This window comes from Pogoniulus pusillus, chromosome Z (genome assembly GCF_015220805.1).
Source record: "Pogoniulus pusillus isolate bPogPus1 chromosome Z, bPogPus1.pri, whole genome shotgun sequence".
Lineage (NCBI taxonomy): Eukaryota > Metazoa > Chordata > Aves > Piciformes > Lybiidae > Pogoniulus > Pogoniulus pusillus.
Window position 1 is genome coordinate 87,347,376 of NC_087309.1, and position 15,723 is coordinate 87,363,098.

The window sequence follows — 15,723 nt, forward strand, 5'->3', positions numbered from 1 at the left end:
CTCCTCCAGACTAAGCAGCCCCAGGGCCCTCAGCCTCTCACAGTATCACAGTATCACAGTATCACCAAGGTTGGAAGAGACCTCACAGATCATCAAGTCCAACCCTTTACCACAGTGCCCAAGGCTAGACCATGGCACCAAGTGCCACATCCAACCTTGCCTTGAACTGCCCCAGGGACGACGACTCCACCACCTCCCCAGGCAGCCCATTCCAGTGTCCAATGACTCTCTCAGTGAAGAACTTTCTCCTCACCTCGAGCCGAAATTTCCCCTGGCGCAGCCTGAGGCTGTGTCCTCTTGTTCTGGAGCTGGCCACCTGAGAGAAGAGAGCAACCTCCTCCTGGCCACAACCACCCCTCAGGTAGTTGTAGACAGCAATAAGGTCACCCCTGAGCCTCCTCTTCTCCAGGCTAAACAACCCCAGCTCCCTAAGCCTCTCCTCGTAGGGCTTGTGCTCAAGGCCTCTCACCAGCCTCGTCGCCCTTCTCTGGACACGCTCAAGCATCTCAGTGTCCCTCCTAAACTGGGGGGCCCAGAACTGAACGCAGTACTCGAGGTGTGGTCTGACCAGTGCAGAGTACAGGGGCAGAATGACCTCCCTGCTCCTGCTGACCACACCACTCCTGATACAAGCCAGGATGCCACTGGCTCTCTTGGCCACCTGGGCACACTGCTGGCTCATGTTCAGGCGGGTATCAATCAGTACCCCCAGATCCCTCTCTGTCTGGCTGCTCTCCAGCCACTCCGACCCCAGCCTGTATCTCTGCATGGGGTTGTTGTGGCCAAAGTGCAGCACCCTGCACTTTGAGCTATTGAACCCCATCCCATTGGCCTCTGCCCATCTGTGCAGGCGGTCAAGGTCCCGCTGCAGAGCCCTTCTGCCCTCCAGCTCAGTCACATCTGCCCCCAGCTTAGTGTCATCTGCAAACTTGCTGATGACTGACTCGATGCCCTCATCCAGATCATCTATGAAGATGTTAAAGAGGATGGGGCCCAGCACTGATCCCTGAGGGACACCACTAGTGACTGGCCGCCAGCTGGATGTGGCACCATTCACCACCACTCTCTGGGTCCGGCCCTCCAGCCAGTTCCTAACCCAGCACAGAGTGTTACCATCCAAGCCGCGGGCTGACAGCTTAGCCAGCAGTTTGCTGTGGGGGACAGTGTCAAAGGCCTTGCTGAAGTCCAGATAGACCACATCCACAGGCCTCCCCACATCCACCAAGCGGGTCACCTGATCATAGAAGGAGATCAGGTTAGAAAGGCAGGATCTGCCCTTCCTAAACCCATGCTGGCTGGACCTGAGATCTTTGCCATCCCTCAGGTGCGCAGTTATTGGCCCCAAGAGAACCTGCTCCATCAGTTTCCCTGGCACTGAGGTCAGGCTGACGGGTCTGTAGTTCCCAGGTTCCTCCATCCGACCCTTTTTGTGGATGGGGACCACGTTGGCCATTTTCCAGTCTCCTGGAACCTCTCCGGTGAGCCAGGACTGCTGGAAAATGATGGAGAGTGGCTTGGCCAGCTCAGCTGCCAGCTCTCTCAGCACCCTGGGATGGATCCCATCTGGTCCCATGGACTTGTGGGTGTCCAGATGGCTCAGCAGGTCCTGAACTAATTCCTCATGAATTTCCAGGGGAACACACTGCTCCCCGACCCCATCCCCCAGTTTAAGAGGCCATTTGCCTCCTCCTCCTCTCTCCTTACTGTTGAAAACTGAGGCAAAGAAGGCATTCAGGACCTCTGCCTTTGCTTCATCATCAGTTATAGTGTTCCCCTCCTGGTCCAGTAAGGAGTGGAGGGTCTTCTCTCCTCACAAACCATGCCCTCCTGTCCCCTAAGCATTCTCGTAGCCTTCCACTGGACCCTCCCCAGCAGATCCCTGTCCCTCTTCAACTGGGGAGCCCAAAACTGAAGGCAGTACTCAAGATGGGGTTTCGCCAAGGCAGAGTAGAAGGGGAGGAGAACCTCCCTGGATCTGCTGGACACACTCCTCCTAATACACACCAGGGTCCCATTGGCCTTCTTGGCCACAAGGGCACATTGCTGTGCCATGGACAACTTGTTAGCCACCAGCACCCCCACGTCCCTCCCCACAGGGCTGCTCTCCAGCAGATCACCTCCCAGCCTCTACTGGTGCAGTTTATTCTTCCTCCCCAGGTGCAGGACTCTGCACTTGTCCTTGTTGAACATGATCTGGTTCCTCTGTGCCCAGCTCTCCAGCCTGCCCAGGTCTCTCTGCATGGCTGCACAGCCTTCAGCTGTATCAGCCAAGCCTCCCAGCTTGGTGTCAGCAGCAAACCTGATGACCAGACTCTGCCTCCTCATCAATGGCATTGATGAAGATGTTGAACAGCACCTGACCCCAGCACTGATCCCTGGGGGGACTCCATTGGTTACATCTCTCCAGATGGACCTGGCACCATTGAACTCTATCTTGTGAGCAGTTCCTAACCCACCTCATTGTCTGCTCTTCCATCCCACACTTGCTGAGCTTGCTCACTGGGATGTCATGGGAGACAGTGTCAAAGGCCTTGCTAAGGTCAAGGTAGACTACATCCACTGCTCTCCCTGAATCTACCCATTCAGGGAGTATGTTTCCATTCAGTTCAATGTGCTGCACCACTAAGAACTTGCTCTACTATAGATAGGGAAATTGTCTTGTTTAAATTGCTTGGCCTGATATACAAGAAAATGCAAATGACCAGAGCCACTTTCTAGGCTCTTTCTCCATCAGTAGTACTTGCTCTGCACTCATTTTGATATTCACTGCTGTATCAGGTCCCATATATCCAGAAGGAATTCTCCACCCCAATCAAAACATATGTGTTACTTGGGGAGAGGGTCAAGAATGATGCTGGACATTTATATAGAGCACTGTCACTTTGAGATTCAAGACATATTTCCACACAGACATATTTCATCTCAGCGTTTAGTTCTGTCCTTGAATACCATACTGTGTGGAAATGTGAATGGGCAGAACAGAGACAAGATAGCTTTAAAATTCTATGCAATTTTATGTCTTTGTCTGATTACGTTTAAATGGGTTACATGAAGCAGAGAGGCCAAGCTTTGTGCTTATTCTCATCTCCTTGCTCCAGATGCCACATGCTCGATTCACCTGTAGCTGGGACCAAGCACTGATCTCATCTATTTAAAGAGGTGGAAAACACCATTCTGTTTTATCAGTAGGTCTCAGATTTCTCACCTATCTCTCCCTGACTTAAACATAGACCAAAACCTGGGAGAAGTTTACACAACCTGGTGCTCCCTCTCTATGTGAGGACCACTGAGGACCACTGCAACAGCACTTAGAAGTCACACAGGTATCTGCAATACTGCAACGCTATGAGAAGATTTTTCTCAACCACAAGCTGAGCATTACCTGTGCCAAGATTTGAACTTCTGATCTCAGTGGTGTTTTCAAAAAGGCACGTGAAAAAAATCCTCCATCTGACACACAACTTGCTCCCTCTCACTCTTCTGCTCGAATGGCAAAACCCACAAGCTTAGCCTCAGTCACAAAGACTACCACCACTCAGTACACAACCAGCAGAATCTAGTCCTCAAAAAGCTGTGTATGGCTGTGATCTTCCATTTTCATCACCTGTAAAAAGAAAACATTATGCATGAACATTCAGCCTAGAACGCTCAAGAGCTCAATATTCAACTCAGGGAAAAAAAAAATCACAGAATGGTAGAATGTAGGGGCTGGAAGGGATCTTTGGGATCATCAAGTCCAACCCCCCTGCCAAATCAGAATCACCTAGGGCAGGCTGCACAGGAACACATCCATATGTCTTTTTAAAGTCTTCAGAGAAGGAGACTCTACAACCTCTCTGCACAGCCTGTTCCATTGTTCCATCACCTTCACCATAAAGAAGTTTCTCCTCAGGTTTAGGTGGAACCTTCTGTGTTCTAGCTTGTACCTGTTGTTCCTTTTCCTGTCACTGGCACCACCAAAAAGAGACCATCACCTTCATCCTGACACCCACTGTTCAGATATTTACAGATGCTAGTAAGATCCCCTCTCAGTCTTCTCATGACTAAACAGCTGCAGTTCTCTCAGACTTTCTTGACAGGAGAGATGTTCAAGTCCCCTAGCCAAGCTTGTAGCTCTCCACTTGACTGTCTCTAGTATATCCCTGTCTCTCATGAACTGGGAACAGTATTCCAGATGTGGTCTCAGCAGGACAGAGTAGAGTGAGAGGAGAACCTGCCTAGCCCAGCTGGCCACACCTTTCTCAATGCACACAGGATGCTGTTGGCTCTCTCGGCCACAAGGGCACACTGCTGTCCCATGGACAACTTACTGTCCACTAGGACCCCTAGGCCTTTCTACATGGCTCTGCCTTCCAAGCAGAACGACCTCCAGGCTGTACTGGTGTCTGCTGTTATTCCTCCCCAGATGGAAGTCGCTGCCCTCGTCCTGAATGAACTTCATAAAGTTTGCTTTCATCCAGCTCTCCAGCCTAGCCAGGTCTCACTGGATGGCAGAGCAGCCTGAGGGGCTGTTGACCACCCCTACTCCAGGTTCCTATCATCAGTGAATGTGCTGAGGATACACCCAATCCCCTCATCCAGGTCACTGATGAAGACACCTAACAAAACTGGCCCTAGTGCTGATCCCTGGGGAACATCACTGGCCACAAGCCTCCAAGTGGACTCTGCAGCACTGATCACAACTCTCTGAACTCTATTGTTGAGCCACTTCACACTCAAATCATCTAACCCACTTTTCTTGAGTCTATCTGTAAGGATGTTGTATGACACAGTATCAAATGCCTTGCTAAAGTCAAGTTAGATGCTCTTTCTTCATCTATCCATTTGGTCATGCTTTCGTAAAAGGGTATCAGATTAGTCAAGTGCAATTTCCCCCTAGTAAGCCCATGCTGGCTACTCCTGATAACTTTCTTTTTTCTCATGTGGTTAGAGACAGCCTCCAGAATGAGCTGTTCTGTCACCTTTCCAGGGATAAAGGTGACAGACTGGTCTGTAGTTGCCCAGGTCTTTCTTCTAGCCCTTTCTGAAGACTGGAGTGACCTTCGCCCTCTTCCAGTCCCCAGGCACCTTCCTTGTTCTCCAGGATCTTTCAAAAATTATGGGGAATGGTGCAGCAATGACATCAGCCAGTTGCCTTAGCATTCATGGATTAAGGCCCATGGATTGGTGCAGATTTAGTTCATTAAGGCAATTTCTGACCCTTCCACAATGACCAGTGGTGAGTCTTCCGTCAGTTTTGCTGTCTACTTCCAGTGTCTGAGATTCTTGAGGGCTGGTCTTATCAGTGAAGACTGGGGCAAAGAAGGCATTCAGCAATTCCACCATCTCTGCATCATTTGTCATAAGGCCTCCCACCTCATTTAACAGGGACTCACTTTTTCCCTATCCTTCCTTTTACTACTGATGCACTTAAAGAAGTCCTTCTTGGTTTATTTAACCTCCCTAGCCAGATTTAGTTCCAAGAGAGCCTTGGTATTGCTTGTTGCATCTCAACATAGAATCATAGAATCATAGAATCAACCAGGTTGGAAGAGACCTCCAAGATCATCCAGTCCAACCTATCACCCAGCCCTATCCAGTCAACTAGACCATGGCACTAAGTGCCTCATTCAGTCTTTTCTTGAAGACCCCCAGGGACGGTGCCTCCACCACCTCCCTGGGCAGCCCAGTATCTCTATAATCCTCCCAACCAACCAGATGACTTTTCCACTTATTGTGGACTTTCTTTTTCCATTTGAGTTTTTTTCCAGCAGCTCTTTGCTTATCCATGCAGGTGTCCTGCCTCCTCCACTAGGCTTTTTTAGAGTATACACTATTATTGAGCTTGGTGGAGATGGTGCTCAAAAAACTTATCAGCTGTTCAACCTTTACATCAGCAACCTTCCTAGCTGTTGCTTTAGCTATTTTTTCTCCTGTGGTGGCCCACCACCACTGAGTAGCTGTGTCAGGTCTCAATCTCATATTTTGTGCAAGTTAACTTCCTCTTTGCAGTCTGAAAGTTCTTCTAGCTCCTACCTGTAACACACAAAAAACGCAGAGAGGAACCACTCTGACAGCCCAATGAGAGACATCCACCCCAAGTAAACACCTAGGTGTGTCCACCTGATATTAAAAAAAACACCAACAACCAAAAAAACAGCCTTTGCAAAAAATAGAGGAGTCCATCTCTTAGCTAGCCAACAACTGTCTGCACTTATGAAAATGTCAAAGCAAATCTCAAACCAGAGGTGCCTTCCTGCACTCAAATCTGAAGAGATAACTCTGCAAGAATGCAGAATAGGAGTTCTAGTGTAAGAAACTCATCTCTAGCACAGAGAATTAGAGCCTGGTAGAGCCATGCATTATTCAGCTCAGTTCTGTTCTAATGATTTGTTCAGCTCAGTGACTGTACTGCAAAAGGTAAACAGGTTTTTACCCATAATCTTGTTGTCTCTGAGCACCAATCCATCTGTCTCTCATATCTAGTGTTGTCTAGTGGTGTGTCTTCTTGCCCAGGTGACACTCCTTTCAGATACTAGTGTAATACCATTGAAGACAGACGAAACTCCAGATTTGCCTAAGTAAATTTAAAAGAGCTATTTAAAGACAAAGATGCAGCCAGGATGATACTAATACTGCAAAAAAAATCTCTCAGGAGGGTTCCTAAGCAGTGAAATTAGACAGAAAGAAAGTAATTCATCAGAAAGCTCTACCAAATAAAATTAACTATATCAGCTTCTAGTTAGAACACTATATTAAGGGAAATATGCATATGGAGGTATCTTGGTATTGTAAATTTCATTCCTAAAAGGCTTCAGTCTGCTAGTGAAAGATTTAAGTTTGACTTAAATCTTTGATAAAAATATCTAATGATTAATTTAGAAACTTAGGGGCCTGAAGCTTGTGCTGGTTTTATGCATACATAGTTCACACCTTGTGAGATAAAGTTGCTGGGTAACAGTTAATAGGGCAATGACTGGAAATTCAAAAGCCCAGCACCACGGTCTGGGAATCTAAGTAACACAGACTGGTTTTGCATAATGCAAACTCTTTTATGAAAATGAGAGGTTATTTGGCCCCTCCTGAAATAGATAATTACCTGTGCCATTCAGACAAAGTCCCTTGCATAAAGAAACAGCTATTGGTAAGATGAACTAAGCTTTCAAGTCCAATAAACAGATCAGCTCCTGAAGGTATATGCATTGGTATTGTCCTGTTAACTAAACAAGAGTCCTCTTGAGAATGAAGACCTACCACTATGAAAACATGACAGCTCCCATGGGTCATTTTCAGTTAAGTGTGAGAAGGCAGAAGAAAAAAAATGGACTTTAGGAATATAAGGAGGCTCTGGAGAAATAGTCATGTGCAAGGACACTGAGGAAGAGGAAAGATCCTGGACTGATTAAAAAAGGTCTGATCAAAGCCCAAAGAACACTCAAGAGCAATGCTGAAAGTGAAGCAAGTTTAAGCATATGCAGATGTTTCACTGTTCAGTCTCAGTCTGTACATGACCCCTTGGACTACCCAACACAGACAGTAAGTGCATGTAAAAGGATCTGGGATGCCTACTTGTTACAAGCATGAAAAGGTAAACAGTGAATCAAAATTACATGCAAAGGCTGGAAGATAACATGCTTAAGTGCCATGGGTGTCTCCAGGTGCCAGCTCTGGTCCAAAAGCAGATGGGTTTCCCATCCCTGCCTCTGAGCAAGAAGGTGTTTGACTGCCTATATGACAGAAGTAGAAGGAACAAGATAGAATCATAGAATTAAGCAGGCTGGAAGAGACCTCCAAGATGGTGAGGAAAACTTCACAGAACAGTGCCCTAAGCTTGCTACATCAAAAGACAACACAGACATTTTGTGGCTAGCAGCTGTAGGAGGGCCTCAGGAGGACCACCAGTCTAAGGCCTTGGATGAGTGGGACATCCTTCCCTTAGCAACCGGACAGATCTTAGCAGCTCAGCACAACCAGCACAAAATCTCTCTAGGAAAAGCTATGTAGCATGGGTGCAGTCATCATCCTCCACCATATAGTTCCCCAGAAATACAGAACTAATGTGACTTCCCCCTGAGCAGAGTCCAGATTATGAGCAGAGTCCATAGACTTCATCCTCAGTCTCCAAAACCCCTAGTACCTAGCAGCTTGCCTACTACTCCAAATTTCCTGTCTCAAGCAAGTCATCAATACCCCCACAGGCATTCACCTGCAGTAAGGCAGAACCACCTACAGATCAGATGAGTACATGGGCAAAACCTTTGTTTCTGCCCCACCACTGCCAAGAATACTCTCTGACTTTGCCACTGCTGGCACACACAAACAGTACAGGGATCAATATGGAAGTGTGTTTAAAGCCCCAGATGAAGAAGCTTGTGATTTTTTTCTCTTTGAAAGGAAAGACTGATAACTAAACACAATGAGCACTAATCACATCACTTAACATACCTCTGGAACACAGCAGAGTAATAAGGAGCAATCAAAAAAACAGACTGAGGGAAATCTCTCTAATGCTTCATCCAACCCTTATCCAGTCTTGACTCTGTTGAATGTAAGCTCTTAGGTATAGAGGATGTCTAACAGCCTCCACCTGTACAGCACTTTTACACAATGGAGCAAAATTTCAGACAGATCTTCTGGGCATTCAGGCAATAAAAGAATTTCATACCAAGTGATAAATACATTAAATATCAATCATTATCAGGTACACTGAAATCTCATGGGAGAAGGTGGCTATACTCTGCCACACTTTGCAGTACTTTGGGAGGGCCAGATGCATTAAGACCTTGATGCTATTAATAACTCATCTGCTGCAAACTTTACTCACTTCAAAAACATAAGAACAAATTGAGGGAAAAAAAACCAACAACCAAAAAAAATAGATGAATGGGCCATGTTATAGTGCACAGCTTGTGAGATAACACAGAAACCATCCAAGGCACTGAAAAAGATCACATAACTTGTGTTACACCATCACAAACCCACTCTATCTTCAGAAGATGTGTACTCAATATTCCTTCAAAAGATAGGTCCCTTCAAAATACTTTAAGGCCAAGATCCCCTCACATTTTTAATCTCTTCTTTAAATATATGAATGGCAAGAGAAGGGCCAAGGACAACCTCCAGTCCTTATTAGATAGAGAGGGGAACATAGTGACAAAGGATGAGGAAAAGGCAGAGGTGCTTAACACCTTCTTTGCCTCAATCTTCAATAGTGGGACAGGTTGTCTCCAGGACAACTGGACTCCTGAAGTGGTGGATGGAGCCAGGGACCAGTACAGTCCCCCTCTAATCCATGAGGAAGCAGTAAGGGACCTGCTGCATCATTTGGATCCTCACAAGTCCATGGGACCGGATGGGATCCACCCTAGGGTGCTGAGAGAGCTGGCAGCTGAGCTGGCCAAGCCACTCTCCATCATTTATCAGCAGTCCTGGCTCACTGGAGAGGTCCCTGAAGACTGGAAGCTGGCCAACGTGATACTCATGCACAAGAAGGGTCGTAAGGAGGAGCCAGAAAACTACAGAGCTGTGAGCCTGACCTCAGTGCCAGGCAAGGTCATGGAACAGGTCATCTTGAGTGCCAGCACAAAGCATCTACAGGATGGCCAAAGGATCAGGCCCAGGCAGCATGGGTTTAGGAAGGGCAGGTCCTGCCTCACCAACCTGATCTCCTTTTATGATCAGGTTACCTGCCTGGTGAATGTGGGGCAGGCTGTGGATGTAGTCTACTTGGACTTCAGCAAAGCCTTTGACACTGTCTGCCACAAGAAGCTCCTAGCCAAGCTGGCAGCTCATGGTTTGGACAGATTCACTCTGTGCTGGATCAAGAACTGGCTGGATGGCAGAGCTCAGAGAGTGGTGGTGAATGGTGCCACATCCAGTTGGCAGCCAGTCACAAGTGGTGTTCCCCAAGGATCAGTGCTGGGACCAGTGCTGTTCAGTATCTTTATTGATGACCTGGACGAGGGCATTGAGTCCAGCATCAGTAAGTTTGCAGATGACACCAAGCTGGGAGCAGGTGTTGATCTGTTGGAAGGTAGGAGAGCCCTGCAGAGGGACCTGGACAGGCTGGATGGGTGGGCAGAGGCCAATGGGATGAGATATAACAAGACAAAGTGCAGGGTTCTGCACTTTGGCCACAACAACCCCAAGCAGCGCTATAGGCTGGGGACTGAGTGGCTGGAGAGCAGCCAGGAGGAAAGGGACCTGGGGGTACTGATAGATAGTAAGCTGAAGATGAGCCAGCAGTGTGCCCAGGTGGCCAAGAGAGCCAATGGCATCCTGGCCTGCATCAGGAACAGTGTGGCCAGTAGGACAAGGGAGGTTATTCTTCCCCTGTACTCAGCACTGGTCAGACTACACCTTGAGTACTGTGTCCACTTCTGGGCCCCTCAATTCAAGAGAGATGTTGAGGTGCTGGAACATGTCCAGAGAAGGGCAACAAAGCTGGTGAGGGGCCTGGAGCACAAATCCTATGAGGAGAGGTTGAGGGAGCTGGGTCTGTTTAGCCTGGAGAAGAGGAGGCTCAGGGGTGATCTTATTACTGTCTACAACTACCTGAAGGGGCATTGTAGCCAGGTGGGGGTTGGTCTCTTCTCCCAGGCAACCAGCAACAGAACAAGGGGACACAGTCTCAAGTTGTGCCGGGGTAGGTATAGGCTGGATATTAGGAAGAAGTTCTTCACAGAGAGAATGATTGGCATTGGAATGGGCTGCCCAGGGAGGTGGTGGAGGCACTGTCCCTGGGGGTCTTCAAGAAAAGACTGAATGAGGCACTTAGTGCCATGGTCTAGTTGACTGGATAGGGCTGGGTGATAGGTTGGACTGGATGATCTTGGAGGTCTCTTCCAACCTGGTGGGTTCTATGATTCTATGATTCTGAAAGTATTTCAGACCTCTCATTTTTGGTTATTTGAGTGCACCAGCAGCAAGGAGAAGACCTGAAGCATCATTCTATTAATATACAACCTCAAGATTATTTTTGCTTACAGACAACTATTTTTGGAAACCTTCATGCAGAAGTCAGAACAGATCATTATTTGTAAGCATTTATCTGCAGTTTGTTCTAAGTATATACCAAGGACAGCTCTTAATATTTACTGACCAAAGACCTGTCTTGCCATCAAAAGATGCAGAAAACTCCAGAAGGTGTAACTGAGGACGCGACCTCTGATGAAATATGGGTTGTAAATCATGGGGAGGTGCATTTTATCTTTTGAACTAAAGTAGGAGAGTAGAATTGGTGCGTTGTAGTAATGTTTTATGGGAGAAGAGAACCAGAATCTCCAACAAGAAAGACTCTACTATTTAGAGTTGTTATGGGAAGGTCTTTCCAGAAGCTGTATTTTCAGTCATTTCTAAATCAAATCTGAGTCTGAAATCATGGTATAACACTGCCTGAACAGTCCCCCCAAAAGAGCCCAAACTAAATATAGGATTCAAGAGATTATATGAGTGAGACTTAACAAATTAAGTTTTTGTAGAAATCAGGAATATGAGGACTAGGGGAAAAAAACTGAACAAATATTTTTCTTCAAATTATCACAGTATCACAGTATCATCAGGGTTGGAAGAGACCTCACAGATCATCAAGTCCAACCCTTAACCACAGAGCTCAAGGCTAGACCATGGCACCAAGTGCCACGTCCAATCCTGCCTTGAACAGCCCCAGGGACGGCGACTCCACCACCTCCCTGGGCAGCCCATTCCAGTGTCCAATGACTCTCTCAGTGAAGAACTTTCTCCTCACCTCCAGCCTAAATTTCCCCTGGCACAGCCTGAGGCTGTGTCCTCTCGTTCTGGTGCTGGCCACCTGAGAGAAGAGAGCAGCCTCCTCCTGGCCACAACCACCCCTCAGGTAGTTGTAGACAGCAATAAGGTCACCCCTGAGCCTCCTCTTCTCCAGGCTAAACAATCCCAGCTCCCTCAGCCTCTCCTCGTAGGGCTGTGCTCAAGCCCTCTCACCAGCCTCGTCGCCCTTCTCTGGACACGCTCAAGCATCTCAATGTCCCTTCTAAACATTATCTTAATCAAAACTACATTCATGTTCTATGGAAGCTTCACAAGTCACTAATGCAGCTACAAGGCAAGCCAAATGTAGCAAGAGAAGCCACAGAGTTTGATGTCAAGGTCTGCTCATGCAAAAGGAAGGAATAAAATACTGTGTCGAGTTTGTTTTGACCAGACACAGGTAACTGGAGTCTAAACTGTAACACTATGGCAGTTAGACATGAGACAGGACACCTTACATCTTAAATATCGATTCCATCCCAGACTAAGCTTCAGCTAGTAAAGTAAGAGCACCATTCCTTAACTGTTCAGTGAATTGTTTGAGGCCCACATCTCATTCCTTTTGCTTCATTCTGTCAGGACGTCTTCAACACAGAGAGGAACCTTAAGCTTTGGTGAGGCCCATGCAAGGACCTCACTGAACAGACTGCCAGAAAATGAATAAGGGGTAAAGGGAAGGCATGGGAAGCATCTCAGCCTGAATCACATTCACATTCCTTCAGCAGCCAAGACCTCTCATCACGAGAAAAAAAATGAGGGGGTTTTTGGGAGGTTTTTTGTTGTTGGTTTGTTTTTTTTTTTTTTTCCTTCAGCTTAGAAAGAATTATGGTTCCAAATTGCCATAAAAAAAAAAAGCCCTCAGTGTTATTTAATGTAGTTAGAAGCAGGCTTCTACAATTCAGCTGTGATCACATCCTCTTCTAGGTGCCTATTAGAGGGGAAAAAAAAAAAGGAGATTGCTGTACACACAGAAAGACACAGAGGAAATAAAAACACTCACATATGTGTATAAAATACAGGGCACATAATTGATATATAAATACTATTTACATATCTACGAATTACTATGCACCTTGCTTAAAAAAAAGTTCAAAATATCTAAATGTAAATAGTCTCAACTGCAGAAAGCCAAGGTTTTCCTCTTGTCTAATTCTTATACAAAGCCTTTTAGAACAAGATTGAGGTATAATATCTTCTCTGACAAAGGCTGTGAGTTAAATTCCTCACTAGCAAAGGAATTTTTATGGAAGTCTAATGCTTCCTGAAACATTTATCCTGGATAGTGTGGCTTCTCAAATAATTTTGTGGGCTTTATTTCCTGCACTGTTATAAAGCTTTATCTTCACCATAATAGCTTTACAAATACCACATCTTCTGGCGATACAAAAGCAACAGTTATTTCTCAGTCTCACCATATGGGTTAATTAACACAAAAAACAAGTTAAAATAACACATAGAATGGGCATAAAATCCAGAAAGCAAAGAGACACCAAGTAGAGGTTGTCATACTCAGTGCCACATAAACTTACCCAGACAATACACAGTCCCCCATTACACAAGTCAGATCTAAAGTAGCTGCCTTTCAGCCTCGAAGCTACAGTTCTCATGTGCCACAAAACAGGTATTTTCTCACCTGCACGGGCATAAGACAAATGCTGGAGGGCTGGGAATCTCCATCCACTACAGAGCACTCTGGCCCAGAGTCACCAGGTGGGAAGCGGGACACCTGCAAGTTCCTAGCCAGAAAACAGGTGTAAATGGCAAAACAACATCAACTGCACTAAATGGAGATCTGGTTGTTGTGCAAAATGAGTACAGCTGGCATGCTGAGGTGTCAGACAGGGCTGTAGCAGAATAGCAACTAAGAGTAGAGTGTAAAATATAGCAAGAAACACACATGCAGATTCACCTCGTACTCTCATGCTAGCTGCTCTTTGAGGCTAGGTTGCTGGGTGTTTTTAAGCACACTGCCACTTTTACAGATGGAACTAATAGCACCAGTGGCCAGTACCTGTGATGTCTGATGAGACACAGACACCAGGACATGCTACTCCAAGACACAGCTATCTCACAGCCTGCATACCTCACACAACGCTACAAGAAGCTCTACGGGACAGGCACACATGCAGTGAGCAGTGAAAAATGAGCCAAGTCATGGAGGCTTTTTTTCACCTGTCATATGAGTGGGATCTTTGCAGAAACCATCTCCATGTGACACAGGCAAGGTCATGGAACAGGTCATCTTGAGTGCCAGCACAAAGCATCTACAGCATGGCCAAGGGATCAGGCCCAGCCAGCATGGGTTTAGGAAGGTCAGGTCCTACCTCACCAACCTGATCTCCTTTTATGAGCAGGTTACCTGCCTGGTGAATGTGGGAAGGCTGTGGATGTAGTCTACTTGGACTTCAGCAAAGCCTTTGACACTGTCTGCCACAACAAGTTCCTGGCCAAGCTGGCAGCTCGTGGCTTGGACAGAGCCACTGTGATATGGGTTAAGAACCCAGAGAGTGGTGGTGAATGGTGCCACATCCAGTTGGCAGCTGTCACTAGTGGTGTTCCCCAAGGATCAGTGCTGGGACCAGTCCTGTTCAACATCTTTACTGATGATCTGGACGAGGGCATTGAGTCCAGCATCAGTAAGTTTGCAGATGACACCAAGCTAGGAGCAGGTGTGGATCTGTTGGAAGGTAGGAGAGCCCTGCAGAGGGACCTGGACAGGCTGGATGGGTGGGCAGAGGCCAATGGGATGAGATTTAACAAGACAAAGTGCAGGGTTCTGCACTTTGGCCACAACAATCCCAAGCAGCGCTACAGGCTGGGGACTGAGTGGCTGGAGAGCAGCCAGGAGGAAAGGGACCTGGGGGTACTGATAGACAGTAAGATGAAGATGAGCCAGCAGTGTGCCCAGGTGGCCAAGAGAGCCAATGGCATCCTGGCCTGCATCAGGAACAGTGTGGCCAGTAGGACAAGGGAGGTTATTCTTCCCCTGTACTCAGCACTGGTCAGACCACACCTTGAGTACTGTGTCCAGTTCTGGGCTCCCCAATTCAAGAGAGACATTGAGGTGCTGGAACGTGTCCAGAGAAGGGCAACAAAGCTGGTGAGGGGCCTGGAACACAAACCCTATGAGGACAGACTGAGGAAGCTGGGGTTGTTTAGCCTGGAGGAGGCTCAGGGCAGACCTCATTGCTATCTTCAACTACCTGAAGGGAGGCTGTAGCCAGGTGGGGGTTGGTCTCTTCTCCCAGGCAACCAGCAACAGAACAAGGGGACACAGTCTCAAGTTGTGCTGCAGGAGGTCTAGGCTGGATGTTAGGAGAAAGTTCTTCCCAGAGAGAGTGATTGGCATTGGGATGGGCTGCCCAGGGAGGTGGTGGAGTCACCATCCCTGGAGGTGTTGAAGAAAAGCCTGGATGAAGCACTTAGTGCCATGGTCTAGATTACTGGATAGGGCTGGGGGATAGGTTGGACTGGATGATCTTGGAGGACTCTTCTAACCTGGTTGGTTCCATGATTCTATGCCCTCAGGTGTGGGGGGGGGGGGGGGGGGGGGGGAAGTAAAATAGCACTACTCGTGCACAAAAGCTCTTTGTGTTTTAAAGCTGACCTTGATTCTTTTCACATACATTCAGCTCTAACTTCAGTACACTGCCTGTGTCAATGTCCCCTTCTCAACACTGGCTAGTCCATCAGGTCATCTTTGTGTACCAAAGTGCCAGTTCCATTAGCAACAGGCTCCACATCCTCCCTTCTCAAACTCAAGTAACTGATGCCAAACCTAAACACATTATGCTATCACCATATTTTTTTTTTTCAGAGGCAGGACAAGGATTATATTGTAGTAAGAAGCTACACACAAGACAGAGTAGCACTAACTCAGAGATCTGCCACTCCTTAAAAACTCAAGAAAACACTAAAAATGGAAGTAGAAATGTAGGGATGTTACTTATTAAACAT